This window comes from Anastrepha obliqua, chromosome 6 (assembly GCF_027943255.1).
Source record: "Anastrepha obliqua isolate idAnaObli1 chromosome 6, idAnaObli1_1.0, whole genome shotgun sequence".
NCBI classification, from domain to species: domain Eukaryota; kingdom Metazoa; phylum Arthropoda; class Insecta; order Diptera; family Tephritidae; genus Anastrepha; species Anastrepha obliqua.
In genome coordinates, this window is record NC_072897.1 from 64,829,656 (window position 1) to 64,856,413 (window position 26,758).

General features: G+C 38.0%; 1 pseudogene; it reads right to left on the reverse strand.

Annotated features, from left to right (window-relative positions):
- Positions 1 to 11,365: 11,365 nt before the first annotated feature.
- Positions 11,366 to 12,388, reverse strand: LOC129250643 (putative uncharacterized protein DDB_G0289263; annotated as a pseudogene).
- Positions 12,389 to 26,758: the final 14,370 nt, after the last annotated feature.

Sequence of the window (26,758 nt, forward strand, 5' to 3'; positions counted from 1 at the left end):
CTTTCGTTCTGCATCAAAAAAAAAAATTGATTTATTTGTTATTTAACCAAAATTGTTTAAACAAAAGTAGCTCTTTTTCCAAAAAAAGCTGTTTGTGTGTTTGTTCGCTGTCAACCGAATGAAGCAACAGGCGTTAAGCGATAATCTCACCACACCTCATTAATGTTGAATTACATCGTATGGTGACGTATGTATGTATGTATTTACGAACCGCTCGATTGTGATTCATCCCAACAACAGCGAATGCTTTTATCTGAGAATGTTACTTCATATTGTAAAAGGCCCGACATCCTTTGCTCACCTAAGAACTTCACAAGGCGTTGTTTACAATACTTATCAAGCAGCATGCAAAGCTATGGGGCTCTTGGAAGAAGATTCTCACTGGGAAAATACATTATCAGAAGCAGCTGTTTGTAGTTCAGCTACATCATTTGCCGTCATAGTAGTGTTTTGTAAAGTAACTGATTCTGTTAGTCTATGGAATAAATTTCAAGAAAATATGGCCAGTGATATTCTAATTCGGCGACGGCAAGAGTTAAACTCTGTTGATGTACAATATGACCAAAACATATTTGACGAAGAATTATTTGAATTAAACAAAATAGTGCAATTAAAAAAAAAAAATGACGAAGAATTATTTGAATTAAATAAAATAGTGCAATTAAAAAAAAAAAAATAAAAAAAAAAATAATAATTGGCGCGTACATTTCTGTTAGGTGTTTGGCCGAGCTCCTCCTCCTATTTGTGGTGTGCGTCTTGATGTTGTTCCACAAAGGAGGGACGTACAGTTTCTAGCCGAGTCCGAACGGCAGATATTTTTATGAGGAGCTTTTTCATGGCAGAAATACACTCGGAGGTTTGCCATTGCCTGCCGAGGGGCGACCGCTATTAGAAAAATGTTTGTTTTTTTTTTATTAATTTTGCTTGCACCGAGATTCGAACCAACGACCTCTCTGTGAATTCCGAATGGTAATCACGCATCAACCCATTCGGCTACGGCGGTTTTTTTTTTTTTTGTTTTTTTTTTTTTTTGTGCAGCACTCAGACATTAATTGAGTCCATTGTACTACACTTGGATTCCCTTTTAATTTTCTTTAAATCTACCCGATCTCCGAAGAAATCTGAGTAGATCTTGTGGTGCCAAGGAGCCTAGATGGTCGCTTCTTAACACATCAGTGCCAAAGACCTCAAACCTGATTCGAGCGAAGGTGGGGCAGACGCACAGGAAGTGGTCCGCCATCCACCAAGCTGGGCAGAGTACACTGTCTGAGATGCCGAACCATTCTATGTGTGTCGCCCACTGAAAGTGGCCCGTTATCAGTCCAACCAGCCGTCTGCACTCCCCTCTGCTTAATGACAGAAGGGTTTGCGACAGTCGATCGGACATGACAGGTAACATCAGTAAAGTCCATCTGCAGCCTCTCTCAGCCTGCCAAGCTCGCTTGTGGGTAGTAGTTACCCATTTGCTAACCGTGGCCGTGATGGCCGCAGAGGGGAGTGGCAAAGCGGGCTCTGGCCCAAAGAAGTTGGCTTCAGAGCCCATCTTAGCTAAGGAGTCAGAGGTCTCGTTACCCGCGATACCCACGTGTCCCGGGACCCATGTTAGCATCAGGCTGTTATGTCTGCCGACATAGTTCAGCCTGGATTTACAGGACTTCACTACCCCTGATGTGGTTTGAGGGCTGTCTAAGGCCATAAGCGCTGCTTGGCTGTCGCTGCAGACACATATAGATCTCCATCGTTTTTCCACAACAAAGTTCATCGCTTCTTGAACTGCATACACCTCCGCTTGAAACACAGATGCATGCATTCCAAGAGCAAAGTGCAGTTTTGCCCCGCTGGATTCCACGTAGACCCCAGAGCCGGAGCCATGCTCGGTCCTGGAGCCATCCGTAAAAATGCGAAAACAGTGTTTGCCGGGCTCATTTTCTGAGTCTCCCCACAACTGAGCCTCTGGTAGCACTACACTGTATCTCTTTTCAAGTACGACTCTTGATGGCATTGAGTCAAGGGGCATGGAGAGAATCGTTGGATCGATGTCCATGCCTTCTCTGTGTTCCAATGCCGGACAAGGGCCGTACCAGTTCCCACTGTGTTTCAGTCTGCAGATGGCCTTCAGGGTCTCTCCTCGGATGAAAGCGTCAAGTGGTGGTAAACCAATCAGAGCATCTAGTGCCGGGCCTGAAGTAGTCGGAAAAGCTCCGGTGCAACAGATGGCCACAGTGCGTTGTAGTCTCGATAAGGTCCTCCTGACTCCCACTAGGGATAGTCTACTCATCCAGACCACTGATGCATAGGTGATAATGGGTCTTATCATAGCTGTGTAGATCCATAGGACCTTGCTAGGAGAGAGACCCCACGTTTTCCCAAAGACACCTTTGCACTGCCAGAAAGCTGTCAGCGCTTTGGATGCCTTTGTCTCAACTTGTGATTTCCATAGGAGCTTACTATCGAGCATTACTCCTAGATATTTAATTTCCTTGGATAGCTGGATTGTGACTCCTTTTGGCCTTGGCAGAACGATTCCGTCAAGCTTCCTCCTTCTGGTAAAGAGGACAATACCAGTCTTGGCGGGATTTGCCGACAGCCCGTTCGCACAGCACCAAGTGTCAATCCGATCCAGAGTTTTCTGCACTTTCCTGCAGATGTTCATAAGCGAGGAGCCTGTTACCAAACAAGCAACGTCGTCCGCATATGCTTGTGCGTAGACTCCCGAATCGTTTAAGGTGGTGAGTAGAGGATCAATTACCATGCACCAGAGTAACGGAGACAGCACACCGCCTTGGGGGCAGCCTCTGTTAACCCCAGATGACACCAGCAGATCTTCCTCTGCTCGCACCGAAACGATTCTTTGGGCCAGCGTCGAATGAATCCAATTTACTAGCACCCGGTCTACGCCGTGCCTACTAGCAGAGTTACACATACTATCAAAAGTGGCATTATCAAACGCCTCCTCTATGTCTAAAAAGATGCCCATAGCGTAGTCCCTCCTGTCGATGGCCAGCTCTATCCCAGCAACAAGGTTTTGCAGTGCCGACTCGCAGGATTTTCCACTCTGATAGGCATGCTGAAATAGAGACAGAGGGTGAGCCTTCAGCGACTTCTGACGTATGCGCAGTTCCACCAGTCGTTCGAGACTTTTCAGCATGAAAGAGGTCATGCTGATTGGTGTTAAGCTTTTGGGGCTGGTGTAGTTGTCTGTTCCAACCTCCATCAGCAAGCTGAGTGTCTCACTTTTCCGCTCCGTGAAGGAGCCATCAGATTTCCTAAGTGACCCCAGCTTTGCCGTTGGGTCCCTTTTCAGGATCCTAACCAACTTCGCCGTGTCACTCAGAGATTCAATACCGCTGCAGAATTCCCTATATAAGGCTTTTTTCGATTCCCGAATAAGCCTCTTGTAGTTCTTCTGAACATCACGGTATCGCTCCCAGTCCTCTGCAAGGTTAGTCTTGAGGGCCCGGTTTAGAAGTTTTCTCGACTCACGCCTCAACATCTGGAGCTCTTGGTTCCACCACGGAACGGGAGTCCGGCTCGGGAGAGGTCGAGCTGGACAGGCTGATTCAAAACAGTCGGTTAGGGCAGCGTTGAGTTTCTCAACAGCCGCCTCAATGGCCTGTTCTTTTCGAAGTCTTGGTGGCGCAACGTCAAGGTCCCGCAACGCCTCCCTAAGCTTCTGCCAGTCTGTTTTTCTTGGGTTTCTAGAGGGCAATGGCATTTGTGCCTCCTCGCCACACTGAAACTCAATGTACCTGTGGTCCGAGCACGAATCTTCGGCAAGGACTCTCCAGTTCTTGATTGACCACCCAAGTTTTGAGTTTGATAGGGTTAGATCAATCACCTCCTGTCTTCTAGACGTTACAAACGTTGGCTGTGAGCCCTTTTTTTGTATGTCTAGGCAGGAGGACGCGATAAATTCAAATAGTCGAGAGCCCCGTCCATTGCACTTTATGCTGCCCCAGATTGTATGCTGGGCATTAGCATCGCAACATAGGATTAGGCCCAGACTGCGCCACTCACAGAACCTCACGAGACTAGTGGGCTTCCCGGGTGGTGGCCCTTCCAGAGCATCGTAAGGAAAATAAGCAGATGCAATCACAAACTTCGACCATCCGCGTCTACCTCTATAACACACCTCAGCCGCTACCAGGTCTTGGCAACAGAATTGCTCAAGACCCGTCACAGTGAGATGGGATGATACTATAAGACCGGTCCTAGGTCTGCTAGAACTCCTGTCATATAGTAACGTGGCCCCTTTCAGCGCACTTAAGCCACAGAGACGGCCCCTAAAGACCCAGGGCTCTTGCACTGCTGTTATGTGGGGTAATGTGTGCAGCTGGGAAAGCCTTCTACTTAGTAGTGCAGTAGCGGCTTTGGAATGCTGCAAATTAATTTGCGTCACCGTCAAGGGACGATAGCTACAGGAATCGCCCGAGTCAATCATTTGGGAAAGACATGGAAGCTGGCCATCCCAAAGAAGAGACTCAGACGGTTCCCGTACCGTGAGCCCATGACATCAACACTGGCCTCGTCCACTCGCACTACAAGAGTAGCCCCTTCCTTCCCGTCCCGGTTTTTACTCTTGGTGTACGAGACGACTCGCCAAAGCCTCGTGTTGATGCCCGGATTCTGGGCACGTAGACAGGATAGGACATCCGCCGTAGACAGGTCTGGATCCGGAATCCAGCAGATGGCCTTCCTGAGGGGTACACTCTCCTCGCTGTAGACTGCGAAGCGAGTGGTCCCCATGGGGGGCACGTTATTGACCACGGTCCTGATCCACTCGAAGTTGGCCAGAGACGCGCACGCCACCTTTATGGTGCCGTCCTTTGTCTCATAGCCCTTCGCGTTGGCTTCCGGACCGGAGGCAATAACCCGACGCATCAGCTGGCTTTTGCAGTATTTGATTTCTGCATCCGTCAGCTGATGGTCAGGCCCCAGTTTTCCAATCACAGCCACAGGTCGTGGGCCAGCAGCCTTCTCGCTATAGGATGGGTTGGCCGCACCCTTGGATGTGCTTGGGCGAAGGTCCAGCTCCCGATCCTTCACTGACGAAGATTTCGCCGGGCAGACAGCTGTGCTGGACATTTTGTCGAGGCGCCGATAGAGACGTGGCTCAGCAGAACCTTTTCCCGCCACATTGACTGGCGCCAAGACCGCGCTCGTACCTTGGGGGTCGTGGCTCGGCCATTGGCGGCAACCGCAGGGCAGGGAGGTGCTTTCAGCCGGCGTCCTTCTCCGCTTGCCTCGAGAGCGAGACAACTTGGGAGTGCCTGTGCCCACCGAAGACCCGGTAGCTTCCGTGGGTGTCACTTCCGCTGACCAAGGTCGTTTGGAAGACACAGACGCAGAAGGGCCGGCCGAGCCACATGAGGATTCCTCCCGCACGAGCTCTGCCCGCCGCTTTCTTCTCTTCCTCCTTGCCGCGCTCTTCGATTTCCCTGCTTCTTTGGGAGGTCGTGCAGCCACCGAAGAGACCTCACAACTCAGGCCCTCAGAAGCAGGGAAACGTTTTTCAGACTCTGAAGGAGAGGAGATTGCGATAGCAACCCCCGTCTCCTCCAGGATGCGCTCTCGCTCGTAGAGCTGAGAGACTTAGGTAATGGTTGGGGCCTCCAGAATCCATGCCCCTGCCGCCGAAGCGGGTGGATTGCCACTTGTGTGGATTCCACCTGGAGTAGTTAATCCATCGTTTTCCATTACCTTTTCGGTTTTTGTTCAGGACTCCTCCCTAGCCAGTTTGGTTCGCGGATGGCACCCTGATTCTATGCCAACTTTGAGTCATCACACGAGTGTTGAACCTACCCCATCAGGGAAGGCCACTCTTGTGATGCCAGGGCTCCCTATCCACCACCTGGGACGCGCCCGATGGGAGATCAGGCAACGGCGGGTAGTGCAATTAATTTCGGGTAAAACGATCAAGGATTTTGGGCTGCCGATGCCAGCTAATACTACTAACTCTGATTTAACTAAAAGTGCCGGATACACAAGAGAAACATCATACGATCAAACGAGACTTTTACAAAATATAGCTCAAGATGAGCCACGATTAAACATCGATCAGAAAAAAGTATTCACTACATTACTACCAACAATTAATAACAATGAAGGGAAATTGTTTTTGCTTGATGCCCCAGGAGGCACAGGAAAAACATTTTTAATCAATCTGCTTTAAAAAAACGGAGATCTACCGGAAAATTTGCGTTAGCTGTTGCGTCATCCGGCATTGCCGCTACTCTTTTGGAAGGGGCCGAACCGCACACTCTACATCCAAGCTCCCGCTGAAAATCGCCAACGATTATGATAACAGCGTCTGTAGTGTTTCTAAACAGAGCAATACAGGAAAATTGATGCGTGACTGCTCATTAATAGTCTGGGACGAAGCTACCATGTCAAACAAGACGTCTGTTGCAGCACTGGATAGGACTATGCGCGATTTGCGCAACAAAAATTCACCTATGGGTGGATGTACAATTCTGTTATCAGGAGATTTCCGTCAAATCCTACCAGTTGTGACTCGAGGAACACGTGCTGACGAAACAAATGATTCGCTAAAAAGATCCCATCTTTGGTCGCATGTCAATAAATTAGAGCTTAAAACTAATATGAGGGTTTCGTCATCTTCACGTGAGAACAGGCTATTTCCAGAGATGCTGCTAAAAGTTGGCAATGGGAATTAACACAAAGTGAGGGAAGGATTAACCTAGAAAGCCTTTGTGTTTTGATAGACAACATCCAAGAGTTGGTCAACAATGTCTATCCTGACATTGATAACTTAAGTTATAAGACAATATCTTGGTTTAAAGAAAGAGCTATTCTGTCACCAACTAACGAACAAGTAGATAAAGTAAATAACTTGAATATTTCAAAGATTGATGCGCCGACGAAAATATACTACTCGGTCGATACTGTTCTCGATTTGGAAGAAGCTGTTCATTTTCCTACAGAATTTCTAAATTCTTTGAACCCGTCTGGACTCCCTCCTCACAAAATGGAGCTGAAAATAGGGTTTCCTGTTATTTTATTAAGAAAACTAAATCCACCTAAACTTTGCAATGGCACGCGTTTGCTGGTAAAATCACTGAAAACTTTCATAATAGAGTGCACAATACTCACAGGATGTGGTACCGGAGAAGATGTATTGATTCCCCGAATCCCTCTGATACCATCGGATCTACCATTCCAATTTAAACGCTTACAATTTCCGGTAAAGACATATTTTGCAATGACCATTAATAAATCTCAGGGTCAAACCTGCCAGGCCTAGATTTGAGCGTTGATTGTTTTTCACATGACCAACTGTATGTCGCTCTTGCAAGAGTAACCTCTAGAGAAAACATGTTTGTATTGTCTAATGACAAGAAAGCTATGAACGTTGTATATAAAGACATTCTGTAATATATTAATTGTTGTAAAAATGCAATAAGTAAATATGTAAAAGTGTAGGGTATGAATTTAGATATTCCAAAGATAGCAGGAAATCTTCATGCTGTAAAGAAACGGGAATTGTGTTACTCCAAATTTAACGCGTGCGGGCTACGGGCAGTAATGAATAAGCCAAAACTACTGGATCGATTTTAATCATTTTTTCAGTGAGTGACATAGGGTATATATTTTATACCCGCGCAAAGCCGGGCGGGTTGCTAGTAAATGTATATAAACATGCATACATACATATACTTTGGTGCAATTTTCATAGTCTAATATACATATGTATGTCCTATGCCAATACATATAAACATGCATACATACAATTTCGCGCAATTTTCAAACAAAGAGAACATATCTATATAGAAAAGATGTCAAACTTCTTCTTGTGACAAAGAACTTTATTGAACTCTACTTTCTTACAAAACTCTTCTTAACTTAAAGCTTAACTACAATAATATTTAACATTTAATGAGAATGGGAGAAAGTAAAACTAGCAATGAATGTAGGAATGCATGTTGTGTGTATGTTGAGTGCGTGAGTAAGCGTGTGGGTGTAGAGTGTGAGAAAGTATGTTGTTGGTTTACATAAGAGTTAGCATAAGTAATTAAATATAAGAGTAGGTATAATATAGGAATAGGGTGATCATGTAACTCCTCCACCCTTAAGTTATTTGTGTCCTCGCAAATATCTATTTTAGTTTATTTTTAATTGTTGAAAGTAGTATGGTTAAGTTACAATGAAATTAATTAACATTTTCAGTGCTCAAGTTGTATTTTCGTTTAAATTGGCTTTTATAATATTTTATTTTTCTATTATTTGAAGAATCCACAACATAGTTACCTTGGCGATCATATTTTTCGAGTTTCTTATATTTAGGTTTTGTTTTCGCAATTTGCCTATTAAGAACAATGTTTTCTATTTGTTTTGGCTCAGCTTTTCTATCTTTATTCAACTTACTTATTCTTTTGATTTTTTGTTGTTCATATTCTTTGCATAATTTACTTATCTCTTCTTTATCATAATTTTTTATTATAAAATCAATTGGTCGCCTTTTTGTTGTAGAATGAATTGTTCTATTGTAAGCATTAAAGATTTTAAAAAGTTTCTCGTCTAAGTCTATTGTTTTTTTAGTGGTGTCAGCTTCTAATATCCGTAAATGTTCATTAAGCGTACCATGTAAGCGTTCAATGTCAGAATTACCTGTCTTAAGGTAAGGCGTGGTTACGTGTGGCTCAATATTTTCTTCACTTAAAAATAATTTAACAGCGCTATGTAGTATGCAACGCTCGTTATCGAAGATGAGTTTATTCATTTTCCCTAAAAATAAAATTCGTTCTTTTAAAGCTGCTAGAATCGCAATCCAATTTCTATCATTTAATTTATGAAATGTTGCATATTTCGAGAATTTGTCTATAGTGGTTAAATACATTTTATTTCTGCAAGGGTACCAAATATCTATGTGAACTATGTCATTAAAGTGTGTAGGGGTTTCTGTAATTTGATAAGGAAGTTTTAGGGGGTTTCTATCGTGCTTGGCTATAGCGCAAATCGAACAATTGTTAATGTAGAGTGTTATCATTTTATAAAGCTTCGGGTAAAAATATTTATTCTTCAGCTCTAAAAATACTTCCTGTATACCTCTGTGATTATTGCGAATATGCTCATTTTCAATGATAGTCAATATATCGTTTTTGTCGGTAATTTCAATTAGCTTAATGTTTGATCGATATAAAGTTAAAGAATTATTATTAAAGTTTCTAAGATAGATATTCTGAAATTCGATAAAAAGGTCATCATCTTCGCAATACATACACATTATTCCTTTATCTATTAATATATTTTCCATGATATTCCTAAGATCTGTATCCGAGGTAATTTGTACGTGATTTTGACACTTTTTGTTTACGATTTTTAGTACACATTTCTCTTTTTTTCCATAACCTAAGTATAATTGATTTTTGTAATAGTTTACTGGTTTTTCAGTAATAAATATGTAATTCAAATTATCTTCAAATGCGCTGTGTATTGTTGCAGCTGTTGACATAATATCAACTTGATCGTCACTGTTTCCATTAAATTTATTCGCTTCACCTAATTGGCTATTAAAAACATTTATATTTTCCAAATTTTTATTTACACAGTATCTACTTAGCACATCATCAACTGTATTATCTTTGCCTTTAATATGTGATATATCAAAGTCGTACTCATTAAGAAAGATGTTCCACCTTTGTAGCTTCATGTTTGGTTCCTTAATATTGTGTAGCCAAACTAAAGGTCGGTGGTCAGTCTGAATTAGAAATTTGCGACCGTACAAATATGTATGAAAATGTTTCACGGACCATACAACAGCAAGAGCTTCTTTTTCTATGGTTGAGTAGCGAATTTCATGGTCAGACAACGTTCGCGAAGCATAACAAATTGGGTGGCCTTGTTGGCTTAAAACTGACCCAATTGCGAATTGTGAAGCATCCGTTGTAAGGATGAACTTTTTGTTAAAATCTGGTGGTTGTAACACTGGCTCACTAGTAATAAGTTTCTTTAGTGTCTCGAACGAATTAAGAAATTCTTGGCTCTTAAAATCTAATAAAGCATTTTTGCATAAATTTGCGATAATAACCGGTGATGCCTAAAAATCGTTTGATTTCCTTTATGTTTGAAGGTGGTTGCATTCTATGAATTGCCTCAATTTTTGAGGGATCAGGTTTTATACCTTCACCTGTTACAAGGTGTCCTAAAAATTTTGTGGTCAATGCAGCGAAATGGCATTTATTTATTTGTACCTTTAAATTTGATTCTCGTAAAGTGTTAAATATTTTTTTAATGGAATCAATGTGTTCCTGAAAACTAGTGGAAAATATTAAAATATCATCAAGGTATACAACGCAAATTTTGTTGATATGATCTCTTAATACATGGTTAATTAAACGTTGGAATGTTGCAGGGGCTGTCTTTAGGCCAAATGGCATACGATTAAATTCGTAATGGCCACTTGCAGTTGAAAAAGCTGTCTTAGCCCTATCCTCGGGGTGTACCTCAATCTGGTGGAATCCCTTAGCGAGATCTATTGTGCTAAAGTAACAACATTTACCCAACTTATCAAATATGTCTTCCATATTTGGAAGTGGGAATTTATCGTCTACTGTTTGCTCATTTAATTTTCTGTAGTCGATTACAATTCTCCATTTTTGTTTACCGCCGTTGTCTGTTTTTTTTTTTGGTACAACCCATAGTGGGGAATTGTAAGGACTACAACTCGGAGATATTATATTTTGCGCTAGCATTTCCTGTATTTGCCTGTCTACTTCTGCCCGATGTATCACAGGGTATCTATACAGTTTGCTATAAATAGGAGTGTCAGTTTTTGTTAAGATACGATGACGGATTTCACTACTGAAAGGTAAGTTTTCACCATCTTTATAAAAAATATCACTAAACTTATTTACAACAGTCTTTAAAACTTGTTGGTCCTTTGAATTTAAGTGCCTAGGAAACATATTAGATACTGAGTCTTCTGTGAGTTCTACTTCTTCATTGACAAATATTTGCAAATTTTCATTTTTCAGATAATTATCTACAGTAATTTCCTCTTCTTCACAAAAATAAATTGGTAAAGTTGCATCTTTTGTTACTAATACCCTGTTTTCATAGTCGATTTTACATTTCAAATTAAGCAAAATATTGTTACCTAGTAGACCATCAAAATACTTATGAAAATTAAATTCTAGAAAACTAACATTAAAATTTGGTTTATTAAATTCTTTGAACAATGGAAAGCTATACTGTACGTCTGTAGTAACAGGTCGATTTATTACTTTTAAGGTGATAGAACGTGATTTTACTCTCCACTTGGGATTGCAAATATTTGGATTTATAATGCTAAATTCTGCACCAGTATCTACTATAAACCTAAGTTTTCTTACGTTTGTTTTAATTGTTATATAGGGTAATTTTCTGGGCCCTGTAATTGAAAATTTTGTTCGTTTTCGTTGACTCCTATTTCCATGGGTTCTACATTGTTATAATTTCTGTTATTGAAAAGTCTTTCATTACTGTTATTTTGATTAAGAAAACTACCAGAGCTACGATTTGTTCTATTTGTTTGGTTACTGTTGTTGCTATTAAAATTTGGTTGTCGGTGATTGTTATTAATGCTATTGTTGTTGTACTGTTGTCTACGCTGTTGACTTAATGCATCGTTTGCTCTATTTCTTATATTGCTGTTATTGAACAGCTGGCTGTTCTGTTGATTATGATATTGGTTCATATTAGGTCCTCTGTTATAACTATGTTGCTGTCTACGTTGTTGAGTAGCAAAATTCATGTTATTAGCATTATGTTCTAAGTTGCTGCTTCTGTTAAGCGAACAACTGTTAAAAAAAAATTTTTGCTGATTTTTATAGTTTCAGTAACCATTTGATTTTATAATATCATATGCGTCTTTTAAAGTTTTAGGATTCCTACTAACAATAATACTTTTGACAGGTTCGGGTAAACCATGTTTAAATGAATTCAAAGCAATTCTGGCATTGCTTTCACTGGAAGTACTATTTGTGCAAAGTATTGACGCGTTATTTAACCGACATAACAAAGTATTAAGTGAATTATAAAAAGCTTCAATTGTCGAATCACATCTACAGATTCTAATTTTGTCAATGAGTTCGTCAACCGAATTTTTTTCGCCATGGTTATCTATAAGAACTCTTTTAACTTCCGGCCAAGTATCCGGGTTTCCATTTATTAAAAGAGATCTCCTAGCGTTTCCAATAATTTTATCTTTAATTTGACCAATTAATAGAATTTTATATTCTTGAGCAGTAAAAGTGTCTAACATTGGGCACATGTAATCTATACGCTGTACAAAATTTAATAATGCATCTCTGTTTCCATCATATGGAGGAATGCTATTTATGTTAGAGGAAATAAGCTTAAATTTTATATTCATGTCTAAACTATCCATCTTTGCTCAACTGATTTAAATGAAATGTTATATAAATTAAACAATGAGTTTCTACAAATATACTAGAAAAATTATGTTTGTTGGCTTTAAATGTTAATTACGTACATATATATTGCATATAACATAAACATACATAAGTCCGGATCACTCCCGCTTGACTCTCAGCTATTCAAAATTTGCTCAAATATATACACATATGTACATAAGTCCGGATCACTCCCGCTTGACTCTCAGCTATTCAAAATTTGCTGCTGCACTGCTGTTAAAGGTGTCTGCATTTGCGGCTGAGGTGGCATCGACTGTACTTGATGCTGCGCTTGCAATTGTTGTTGCTCTTGCAATTGCTGTGGTGTATGCACTGGAAATGGTGCAGGTGTGACAGCTGTTGGTGGTGATGTGGGTAACACCTGCTGCTGCTGTTGTTGTTTTTTGTTTTTTCTCTCTTAGTTAATTATAACGGCTTTTGATTTACCGTTTTTTTCACTTTACAGTTTCTAATAATTTCTTTCACAGCAAGTTTTTATTTTTGAATTTCAATTCATTTATTTATTCACTTAATCAAATAATTTGATTTTCACTTTCTTTCCGAAAATTTGTTTTTCTGGCTTTTGCTTTTTTCAAGCATTTGCCTTTTAAAATGTTTGCGTTAATCACAATAAATTTTGATCACTTAATCAAATAATTTGATTTTCACTTTCTTTCCAAAAATTTGTTTTTCTGGCTTTTGCTTTTTTCAAGCATTTGCCTTTTAAAATGTTTGCGTTAATCACAATAAATTTTTATTATAATACAGAAGTTCTTTTCGAACAATGTAATTAACTTTTTTTTTTTATTTAAATTTAAAATTTTGCAGTGCGTGTAAGGTTCGCGATGGACTGCGCCAGAAAAGATGTCAAACGTCTTCTTGTGACAAAGAACTTTATTGAACTCTACTTTCTTACAAAACTCGTCTTAACTTAAAGCTTAACTACAATAATATTTAACATTTAATGAGAATGGGAGAAAGTAAAACTAGCAATGAATGTAGGAATGCATGTTGTGTGTATGTTGAGTGCGTGAGTAAGCGTGTGGGTGTAGAGTGTGAGAAAGTATGTTGTTGGTTTACATAAGAGTTAGCATAAGTAATTAAATATAAGAGTAGGTATAATATAGGAATAGGGTGATCATGTAACTATATGTAAAGATACATACAAATCATATGGACATATCAAATGTACGAATCTATTCTGTACGCAAGCAAATGTAAGCGAATGTACCTTGCTCTTATTGCAAGATAGCCCGGAACGAACGACAAAGAGGCACAATCGGAACCTGCGTTCGGCAACGTTCGACATCTGGCTCTCTCCTACTTGAGTGAACATATATATGTATGTATATGCGCATATGTATATAAGTTCACATATTTGTATTTGAATATGCCTTTTTCCTGTGTGCATGGTAATGTACCATTTCTCTATGAGGATTAATAATTTAATTTACTTGAATAATTTAAAATAAAACCAATTGTATCATCATCATCCTTACAGAATTTATAACTAGATTAACACAAATAGTAAGAAGTTAAATATCACATTACTATAAGTTTACATATTTGTATTTGCATATGCCTTCTTCCTGTGTGCATGGTAATGAACCATTTCTCTGTTGAGAATAGGACGATGATAGGAAAAGTAGGAAATGAAAGGGAGTGTTTCGAGTGTAATGTGTGTTGAAAAAATCAAATCGATGATGGTGCCTCTTAGTGTTGTTGACTTATGAACGTGTGATGCACAATCGAAATTGAACATATCTTTCATGAATTTTCATTTATTGTTTCGTAATTTTTCACGTTTGTGTAAATGTAACTTGACCTATTCCATTGCGATTCGATTTACCTCCTTCTCTATATCCATACAAAATATATATCAAACAAATAAAATTAAAATTTAGTTTTGAAAAATGCAAGCATTACATCAGTATTTTCTTATGACGTCACGTTAAACTATCGTCAGTAAACCGACTTTACAGACAACCTCTTTTTTTCATAGAAATGTATATAAAAAATGTCCAAAAAATATAAAAAAAATTGGTCGTTTGTTCAATCACCACTGAAACTTCCGTTATGAAAAAATTACGCACCAAAAAAGTTGTCTAAATCTTCCAAAATTACCGTTTAAACAAATCTAAATAATCTTTTTTTTCGTTTGATGTGGCATTTTACTTGCGTAAAGCTTTTTTTTTGTTCAATCACCAATAAAATTAAAACAAATCTCAATTTACAAAATATTTTATTTTCATTCGAAGCACTCTTTTCCATATTAAAATTAATCTATAATTAATACTTACTCTCAATTTTTGTTTGAAACACAATTCACTTTACACTTCCTTCACAATTCTTAATAGAATGAAATGTTCTTTTTTTGTTTGCAATTATGATACACTATCGTCACACACCATCCTTTTCTAATTAATATTATGAAAAGAGATAAGAAGTGACGCCAAAATTATTTGCCCATACAAATGTACGAACAAATAAACTTTTAATACATAAAAACATTACCTTGCAACAACTGATCAGCTATTGAAACGCATAAACGAATACTGTGAAAACGAAATGAGAAACAGTGCAGCTATAGTAAATACATATAAAGCTTTGTTTCTTATTCCGTCTTCACACTATTCGCTTATACGTTTCAACATTTATATGCGTATGGCAACAGATCGGCTATATACTCGTAGTATGTACCTATGTATATACATAACAATATTGTTTTGTATTTCATCTTCACACTACTCTATGATATTATGCGAAAATCTATACTATAAAGGTGAATGTCTGTACGTTGTCCGCGCATCACTACGAAACGACAACACCAAATGACGTAAACATGTTTATACCAGAGAACGTTAATGTATAGAGAAGTCTCAATGACAGGAACGTATGGAATTTCGAGGGGTACTCGTCTCGCGAAGACAATTTCACCATAGCCACATTTTTCAACAAAAATTAACAGTGAGGGGCTGATTTATGTAAATTTAGCAGCAGTCGATAAGAATTTGTTGGTGATTAGAAGCAAAGAATGTTAGGTAGCTTTTTAATATGACCTATATATTTGAATTTTTCCAAATCATCCAAAATTATATACATATGTTATGTCTGTCTGTCTGGTGTCTGTAAAACTTTGTTGAATCCCTTAACTGAATACAAATCCTCTATAGAAAACGCTTCATTACCAGGCGCACAGGAAGATGGCATATGCAAATGTAAATTTGTGAATTTATATACATTTGCGCATATGTATATGCTGTGTGTATGTATGCTCACTAGCGACAGCTCAAAATAAAACGGTAGACTTCTCAAGAAATCCAGCGCGCATTCATAGGCGCAGCGCACATTCATTGGCACATTTGGTAATGAAGCGTTTTGTATACAGAATTTATTGATTTGATCAATTGATATACATAGATACAGATAGGTATAGTAGGGGGGATCAAGTGTGCATATACACACATGCACACACGTCGATGAATATGCAGAAGAAGTTGTTTTAGCATTTGCTGGAATTCGATCATTCGAATATTTACTCCCTAATTATTGCATGAAATATGATAAGGCGATGCTCGTGAGGTAGGTCATGTTGCTTCAGTGCATACATATGCGTGCAACACTATATTTATTAAAGATGCAATAGAACTTAGTTGTCCCAAATACGTAATATATGTATGCAAATACGTTTCTTTGAAGTTTTCTTTTATTTATTTTAAATTTCAAACTTTTGTACTATCTATAAAATGCATACATACATGAATTATTCCCTGTAATATACATACATATGTATGTAAATTGAAAAAAATTTCGTTTGGCAAAGGAACAAAAAATGCATATTCAAATGTACATAAATATGATAAGGCAATGCGTCGTGAGATAGGTCATTGTTGCTGCAGTGCGTGTGCACATACATCACTATAAGAATTGAAGATGCAATTGAACTTTTGCACAAATATAACTATCATAATATATGTATATATACATATATTGATATACATATAATATATATTCATCAATATACCAATATGTTCTTTGAATGCAATATGCTCTAAAATTAATTTCGACTCGAAAAATTAGTAAAAATTTTCATCAAATTTACTAAAACGCACACAACAAAATGTGAGGTCGTTTTTTAATGTAATTTGTTTAAATTTTTCTTTTAAAATTAAAGCAACAAACATTAAAGTTACTTTGATTTAAATGTTGGATTAAATCTTTATTTGGTTGTATTTGTTTGAAAATATAAATTGAATAAATTTTCGTTTATCAAGGGAACATAGAAATGCACAAGCAAATGCCTTGCAAAATGCCGTCGGCATTCGTCAATTTGATTTCATACAGAAACCAAAAATTGAGCATAGCCAATGTACTTGTACATAATTCACTGTAATCAGCTCTGTTAAGAACTTCCCCGCTGTCGAGTTAAGCGAGGTGAAATAGTGTTCGCGGTTTCACTTCATTTTTGACAATTCACACTATTCGTAGCTCGTGAGAATTCTCTATATTTAACGTTCTCTGTTTATACATTCATATTTTCACCCAATGAAGGTTATGGGCATGTTTTTATGATGGAGCTCCCTTCCCACAGCCCCCAGGCCGCGCCTCCACTCTCATTCGTCACTAATAATCGAATATTTGCTTAAATTTAATCTAAAAAATCTTAGTTTTTCCTATTTCCCGCTATTTATAGCACACTCTAGACTTCATAATCCGCATAAGCTGTTCAACTATGACCCAAATGCAAAGTTCAAAAACGGTTTGAGATAGAAAATTAATAAAAATAATTTTGCTTGATATTTTTTTGATTGGTTGTTTTGATTTTATTCAACGTGGCATAGCAACGAATGCCGGGTATTGTAATATTATGGTTATTAATAAAAAATTATTTTTTATGAAATTATTGTTTGTAATTCTTTTATATACATATCCTAAATCCCACTATTTGTAGCACACTCTAAACTTCATAATCCGCATAAGCTTTTCAACTATGACCCAAATGCAAAGTTCAAAAACGGTTTGAGATAGAAAATTAGTAAAAATAATTTTGCTTTATATTTTTCTGATTAGTTGTTTTGATTTTATTCAACGAGGCATAGCAACGGAGGCCGGGTATTGTAATATTATGGTTATTAATAAAAAAGTTATTTTCTACGAAATTATTGTTTGTAATTCTTTTATATACATATCCTAAATCCCTCAAAACTACTCCTACGCGAGCGGGCCTGCGGGCTAAAGTTAGTATACATATACTTGGCAATATTGTTTTGTATTTCATCTTCACACTATTCTATTATATATGTATCAGAGAACGTTAATGTATAGAGAAGTCTCAATGACAAGAACGTATGGAATTTCGAGGGGTACTCGTTTTGCGCGCGTGGTACACCACAGCCACATTTTTCACCAAAAGTTAACAGTAAGGGGCTGAATTATGTAAATTTAGCAGCAGTCGATAAGAATTTGTTGGTGATTAGAAGCAAATAATGTTAGGTAGCTTTTTAATATGACCTATATATTTGAATTTTCCAAATCATCCAAAATTATATACATATGTTATGTCTGTCTGTCTGGTGTCTGTAAAACTTTGTTGAATTCCCTTGAACTGAATCAAAATCCTCTATAAAAAACGCTTCATTACCAGGCGCACAGGAAGATGGCATATGCAAATGTAAATTTGTGAATTTATATACATTTGCGCATATGTATATGCTGTGTGTATGTATGCTCACCAACCACAGCTCGAAATAAAACGGTTAAACTTCTCAAGAAATCCAGCGCGCATTCAAAGCCGCAGCGCACATTCATAAGCACAGCATTGTTTGTCAGTGATGGTAAATGTAGGGAAAATTCCCTACATGTAGGGATTTTTGTCGAAAAATGTGGGTGTAGGGAAAAGGACAGATTTTTTTTAAATTCTGTAAATGTAGGGAATTTTCGAGAAGGACAAAAAAATTTTTAAATAGCGGGGTAAAATTAAAAAAGTGCATTTAAAATAAAAATCTGCGGTAAGATTTCATGCAAAAAATGCACCAAAAAATATAAAAGCAATTAAAAAGACATCTAAAATAAGGCGAGTAAACCAAATGGTTCCAGAAATTTCGAAATAAGACTTAGCATGTTCTTCGCCGAGCATAATGTTGCGCTGATCGATGAGAGACATCGGCCTCAATAAGCATATATGTCTCATGGTGAGATTTTTCGACGAGGAAAGCGAGCGGCTTGTGGTTAAGCTGCTGGATCTAATTCCAATAAGAACTGATTGCACTGCAGAAGCTCTGTACGAAATTTTAAAAAAATCTTAAGCAAACAATTCAATTTTGATGTTGCAATTGCCTCATTATAGGAGAAAAAAACGTAGGAAATTTCGTAGGGAAAATTTGTTGTAAGCATAGGGAAAAGTAGGGATTTTTTTTGGGCTGTGTAGGGATTTTTCAAAAAACCATTTACCATCACTGTTGTTTGTACAGTAACCTTGACATGTTTACAGGCACCTTCAAATGCTCTGATTTCAGAGAAGTTTCTAACTTTGCAGATATATGCACAGGTTTTGTGCACTTTTTATCAATTCAAGAACTACATACGTAAAGTAATCTACTAATTACCTATTTGCCTACTATCAGTTAACATAAAATAATTGTTTCCAAATTTTCTCTTAGTATTAAAATATTCGAATCAGACCTTTTTTTAAGCTACTTGTTTTCTTCTGCAACTTACTGTATGCTCATGCGCGCACTTGACGCACAGCAGCTGCGGCTGTCGAGCATTTAGAAAGACATATTTACATACATATATTTATTTATTTATTTAATTAATTAATAGTCTAATAATACAGTGTTTCTTACAGACTATGAAAACAGATTAATGCTAAATAAATTAATCAAAGTAAAATTAAACTTATAATTAACTAGTTTCAATTATAATGAGTGAAAGAAAAAGAATACATTTTTTATAATTTACAGAAGAAGATTAGATTAATACTAAGAATTTAGTTCAACAATTCATTTAGAACCAATTTGAAGTGATTCTTTGTGAAGCAGAAATCCAGGCCAGTATGATTTGGAAGCGAATTAAAATCGCCCAGAGTTCTAGAAATCGGAGCATTGGACGCATAATTAGTTCTTGCCATCCCTAACCAGAAAAAATCATGATTCCGTAAACTTCGCTGAGGAATATTGAAATAGATTTTCTCGAGTAGCGATGGGGAGTTAATAACCCCATTTATCAAATCGAAGAGGAAAGTAATGGAGAGAATGGTCCTTCTAATATCTAGTGATTTTAGATTTATAAGCAAGCACCGACTTTTATAGGATAGACTTGGATCAGTGAAATTCAAAGAACGCAATGCATAACGCACAAAGGCTTTCTGGACACGTTCAAGCCTACTAATATTGATGCATACATATGTATGTACGATGCCGCGGGCACTCAACTTGACAAAAATTCAAGATTTATCAAATATTGGCAAATAATTCTACGCGAAATATTCCAATATTGACTATTTTCGAATTGTCGAGAAAATTGACATATGGGCGGCTCGTTTTATGAAAGCTCGAATTTATCAATGAATTTTTTGATGATGAGCTTTTGTTGTACAGTACAATAGTTGAAACTGTTCGGCGCTGCCGCGACTATTCAGTGCTATGTCAACTAGAATGATGGCCGCTACGCCTGCGTCTATGACTGCATTTTGTTCTTGTAGTCGCTAGGCATAGAATTTTAGCTTTGAACGACATACGCATTTTGAGGAATAAAGTGAGTGCCCTGTGTGTGCGGTTGTATGCACATGCATAAGTGTATATTAATAAGCATTGTTTTGCTTGAACTCAATTCACATATTTATATTTGCATATGCCATCTTCCTGTGTGCCTGGTAATGAAGCGTTTTGTATACAGAATTTTTTGATTTGTTTGAAGGGATATGGGCACCAAGTGTACATACGCACACATACAAATATGTACATGAATATTCAAAAGAAATTTGTTTTAGCATTTGCGAGGCAGGAATTTGATCATTAGGTTATTTACATGAAATATAAGGCGATGCTCGTGAGGTAGGTCATGTTGCTTCAGTGCACACATATGCGTGCAACATATACATATTTAATAAAGATGCAATTGAACTTAGTTGTCCCATATACATATGCAAATACGTTTCTTTGAAGTTTTCCTTTATTTATTTTAAAGTTTTATACTATCTAGAAAATGCATACATACAAATGTATGTATATTATTATTCCCTGTAATAAAATGTAAATTGAAAAAAATTTGGTTTGCCAAAGGAACAAATAAATGCATATTCAAATGTAAATACATACATATGTCGATATACCAAAACACTTGTATGCTATGAATTAATTTCGACTCAAAATATTAGTAAAAATTTTCATCAAATTTGTTTAGTTTTAAATTTACTAAAACGCACATACCAAAATGTGAGAGGTAAATTAAATCAAAATATTAAAGTTACTTTGATTTGAAATGTTGGCGCATATAATAAATATTCAATCATTTCACAGGCCTGCGAAATTTAACTTTTTTCAGTTTCTAGAATGGCTGTACTTGTTTCTTGTAGTTTTCTAAGCGCTGAAAACGAATCTGACCTTCAAAATGTTCCATCACGTCAGGATTTTTGGTAAAAGAAGCGTAAAAGGTCAAAAAATGGCCATTTTAGCCATTTTCGATAATTCTTTTTGGGATAGAAAATTTTTTTTTCAATTTTCGACGAAAAGGTCGCATAGTACAACTCTTTAGCTTTAAAACCCATTTTTTAAAATTATTGTACGATTTTTAAAAAAAAAGTTATGACATTTTGAAATTAACAGTTTCAGTTACGCCAATAGACGTTATACCCAACGTATACGTCAGATTCGTTTTCAGCGCATAAAAAACTACAAGAAACAAGTACAGCCATTCTAGAAACTCACCCTCGCAGGACTGTGTTTTTCTTCATCAATCACCTTTGTCTGAAAATACAAATTGAATAAATTTTCGTTTATCAAGGGAACATAAAAATACACAAGCAAATACTTTGCAAAATGCCGTCGGCTATTCGTTAATTTGATTTCCTACAGAAGCAAAAAACTGTGCAGGGCCAATATGCTAAAGGAGAAATCGCTGTAAAACATATCTGTTAAAAGTTTCACCACACCCCGGCGGCGGTTAGACTTCATTTTTGACAATTCACACTATTCGTAGCTCGTGAGAATTCTCTATATTTAACGTTCTCTGTATGTATATAGCAATTTTCAAACAAACAACTCTATTACCATTACAGTGCGACAATATATAACACACTATTAATACAGGTAAAATAGTGTGATTAATTTTACCTGCACCTATTCACTCCATATGTCTCCACAGATGCTATCCATTGGTATATGTTTCAACTTTTTTCTCTGACTATACCATGAATACTAGAAAAGGTACGACAAAATTTTGCTCTCCGTATTAATAATAATATAGATGATATAACACTTCCTTCTTTTCTATAAAAATATCATCGGAGCGATCGTGGAGGAACCACATTCAATTCTTACAACTGCGACGCCATCCGATGGTTACATGGTCCTTGGAGCAGGATTCTTAAAGTAATAAGAATTTTTAAGCCAGCACCTACGCCTGTAACAAGCACCAACCAGCACTCACCAGCATCAAAGCAACTCAACGAAGGCAACGGAATCGGCTATACCAAACAACAAAAAAAAGCAGTGGACAAAGAACTTTCTGTTCCAGACCTACCAAGGTACGTGGACTTTATTCCACACACTTTTTTTTGGTGAAAAAAAAGTAATAATAAAGAGTTCAACGATTCCGTCTGTAAGCAAACAGACAATAAAAATATAAGTGCGCGCGGCAGTTATTACAAACTAAATAAACTTAAGGCGCGTTTTTGGGAATTTCTTCAATTCTCTTATTCCGTTTATTTTGTTTTCTTTTCTATTCCCGTTGTGAAGTTGAATACCCAACTACACAAACAACGCTGCATTAATATAAAATTGATCCCAGCGCACTTTTGCGACGGTATACATACATATACACCTTTTATTGTTTGAGTGGCGAAACTCATTCATATCAACGAAATAAATTATTAAAAAATAATTATAAATATACTATTTTATATATATTTAAATATATAATGCAACATTTTGGTACTTTAATCTCGGTGGTGCATTGTGGCTTGAGTCTCGTTTCGTGAAGGAGCAATTTCTTTAATACCGCGCGAATTTTGTATCCCATACGTACAATATGGATACATATATTCGTGTAGTCGACGCCGTGACGGAATTCGGATCCGATTTCAATGGCACACCGTCAAGGGACCATTCAAAATGTTCACTACGGATCCAACAGGAGAAGTTGAAAGCAATGTGGGAAAAAGCCAAAGCGGCTTACGATAACTTGCTTTCAACTAAAACTCTTACTACTAAGGATCTTGCCGCGATAAAAAGGAAAAAAAAAATGTGTTACCACATATTTGCGCTGCATGTTGACTATGGCTGATCTCTCTGCGAAATTGGAAAAAGCAGACCAGGAAGGCGAACATTTAGCAGTGCGTGAACACAACATTCACCTTCCGCCGTATGATTCAAGCGTATACAAAGGTGACTACGTATCTTGGCCAACATTCCGCGATATGTTCACGGCCATTTACATTTTAAATAAGCACCTTACCCCGGTCGAAAACCTATTCCACCTCAACCAGAAAACGCAGGGTCAAGCCAGAGACATTGTGAGGAAGTTCCCGCTCACTAACGACTGTTTTTAAACGGCATGTTCGTTTAAAAAGCTGGAGAGAGATATAAATAATTGCATCTCTTCCCCACAAAATCGACAAATTAATTTATCAAACTGGGATGCTACGTACTTATGCTCCACGAAATTGCCCAAAAGTACTCTATCGCTTTGGGAACGAACGATAGAAAACAAAGCTGAAATTTCAAAGTGGACGGGCATGGACAGATTTCTTTCCAATAGATTTCAAACACTTGTAACCATGTCAGGCTTAAAAGGAATTAAAGCCTATAAAGCGCCCGAGGCGCAAAGTTTACAACGGTCAGCGGAAACTACACCGAAAAGGATGAGCAACTTTCAAGTAAGTGTCGCCAAACATATGAGCAAATTATGTGTAAATGATGACCACAAATCCAGTCCACAGTTCCACAAGTTAACGGTCACCGATCGAATCGCGTGCGTCAAGAGCAACAACTGTTGCTTGAACTGCTTATCGTCAGGACATACGGTGTTGAGATGCACGAGCTCATATAATTGCAGTACGTGCCACTCAAAACACAACACGCTCCTTCACATTCCGGCAGTTCAACCAAAAGCAACAGCCTTTCGCAAAAATAGACGCAATTGCGTTAGTTTTGCCGCAATTAACTGGAAATCTGTCAACTTGCCTAGTAAGAGCAATGACAAGGCAAGCATTTCCAGATCTCACTTTGGCGGAACCTCGTATTTATCAATGAACCTGTGGACCTTATCCTTGACAGAGACATTTATCCCCAAATTATTTTAAGCGGAAGAAAAAATGTACTAAGTACACTTCGTACTGTTTTTGGATGGATACTAACTGGTCGGGCCGAAACAGTCAGTCCACCAAACAGGATATTTTCATTTTTCAGCGAAGTCATACTGGACAAACAACTAGCTGTTTTTTGTGAATTGGAAGAAAAGAAAGGCTGACTGAAGATGACGTGTATTGCGAGGAGTTATACCGGACCACTACGAAGCGCAACCAAGATGGAAAGTATATCGCTTCAAACAGGATTTTCCATCAAACATTAAGCTGGGATCGTCACTCAAGAACGCCTGCTCTCAATTCTTCAGGAATGAGACGCGTCTCGCGAAAAATCCGTCCCTGCAAAAGGAATATATTAGAGTGGTGGCAGAATATGAAAAGTTAGGTCATATGGGCAAAATTAAAACCAACATACCTGCAGATGCAACTGATCATTAATTTTTACCTCATCATGCCGTCATGAAGGAAGAGAGCACCTCCTCCAAAGTACGCGTGGTATTTAACGCATCATGTTCGACTGCCAATGGAATGAGCCTCAACGACGTCGTTCTTGCAGGTCCGCTATTGCAAGCAGATATGACTATCCTGATCCTCCGCTGGCGATTATATAAGTATGTCTTCAACAGCGATATTGAGAAAATGTACCGCCAGATAATAGTCAGCAGTACGCTCACCAATATCAGCGAATAGTTTTTCGCACTCACCCGAAAGACCCAATTAGTCTATATGAATTAAATACAGTTACTTTCGGCATAAATTGTACTCCTTATCTAGCAATAAGGACATTACTTCAATTAGCTGATGATGCTGAAACCTACTTCGAACCGACAAGTCGGGGATCGTATGGACATTAGTTCATCTGTCGTATCTAGCGCATACAATCGGTTTTGGAAACCGGTAATTATCAATGACGAGTTGGCCAAGGTCGTCGTCGCGCAACAAATCCTCGTGATGACCGAGTGTTCGTTTGGCGCGTTCGTCAAGAACCTTTCGTTCCTGCGAACGTTCTCGCCCGAAAATTTCCGAACCGTCGACAACAACAACGACGACGACGACGACGACGGCAACAACAACAACAACCAAGGAACATTTCAGTTCAAACAATTACTCGAAAACAATTTCCAAAAAAAAAATTAAACTTAGATCCGAAAACATGACACTTAGAGCTACAATTTCCCTTTTTTTTGCTGTACGACCATTTTTGTATAAGTTACAGCCTGTTGAAAATCCCCCAAAAATTTGGTTTTTTTCTTGCTCCCTTAATTTTTGTGAGAAGTGTAATTACCGCCTAGATTATTATGCAAAACATTTGATTAGAAGGTACTGATTGTGACGACACCGTGCCTGCAGCCACACTAGACCGCTGGCAGACATTTATGCAGAATTATGCGGATTTTGATAATATTCGCATATCCCGTTGGGTGCACTATTAACCAGCGGACAACGACGAAATCCATGGGTTCTGCGACACTTCGGAAATGGCATACGCGGCTGCTGTATACTTGCGGGTGAGGAAACAGGATAAAGTATACCTCAATCTACTCATCGCGAAAACCACCTGTCAAAATGATATCCCTTCCACGTCTGGAACTATGTGATGCCGTCCTATTAGCGGATATTATAGAAACTGTCACGGAAAATCCCAACTTTGCACACTTGGATGTTCATCTGTGGACAGATTCGACAATCGTCATCGCATGGATTCTCAAACCGCCCTGCTCATGGTCAACCTTTGTTGCACATCGAGTAACCAAAATAGTGGAAAAAGTTGGAAGCAATAACTGGCGTCATGTGGACTCGGCATCAAATCCCGCAGATTTAACAAGCAGAGGACTTCCGGCCAACGAACTGCTTCAAAATTCTTTGTGGTAGCAAGGTCCTTCTTACCTACAAAAAGACGATGGCTGGCATCAGAATGTGATTACAAAACAACAATGGTTTTCTCTTCACAGGTACAGGTACATGCAACAACAACAATCAATTCTTCTTCTGAAATACACTTTTGACGAGTTTAATACTCTCTTATACCGAATGGAGTCCTGTCTCAATTCGCGACCCTTAAGTCCCACTTCCAATGAGCCATCCGATCTAGAGCCTCTCACTCCTGGTGACTTTCTGGTTGGCGGACCCCTCCTAGCTCCGCCGGAAATAGAAGCCATCGAGAATCCTGCCTCAATTATGAATTGGTGGCAGAAATTAAAGGCCCTCCATCAAACCTTTTGCAAACGATGGAAAAGGGAATTCCTTATCTCCTCGGGACTCACCCTTTATTTGAAGGTGATTGACAACACCACACTGTTGTAGCCTATCAAACTTAAGAAGCTACAACAACCCCTACAACGTACGAACGATGCAAGTAAATATGTGAATACCATAAAATGTACCTACATATGGTATGTGTAGATAAGAGGTGACGGCTAGAATTTAGTATAATGCCTATCGCTTTGGAAAAAACGGTAAAAAGGGGGTGATAGAGGGGTGTATCCCCATCTTAAAACTGAAAACAGAACCTGCCGGAGGCTTATAGTTTTTAAGTAATTTAATGTTAAAGTTCTATAATTTAGCGAAAAGTTGGTGTTGCCATACACCTGAAATGAAAGCGAAGTTCGCACGCAGGGATGTTCAGTGGAAGGTTCATTGTAAAACTGCAGTATTTTTTGCTGTAATTTAAAGTTGAGAAATAAATTTGAAAATAAAAACATACAACTCATTTAAACTTAAAAACAATGATATTAAGCGTATCACAAAAAATAATAAAGTAATTAAAATTAAATTAAATTAATTAACACAGTATTTTTGCGTGAAACTCTTTATCGCGTAG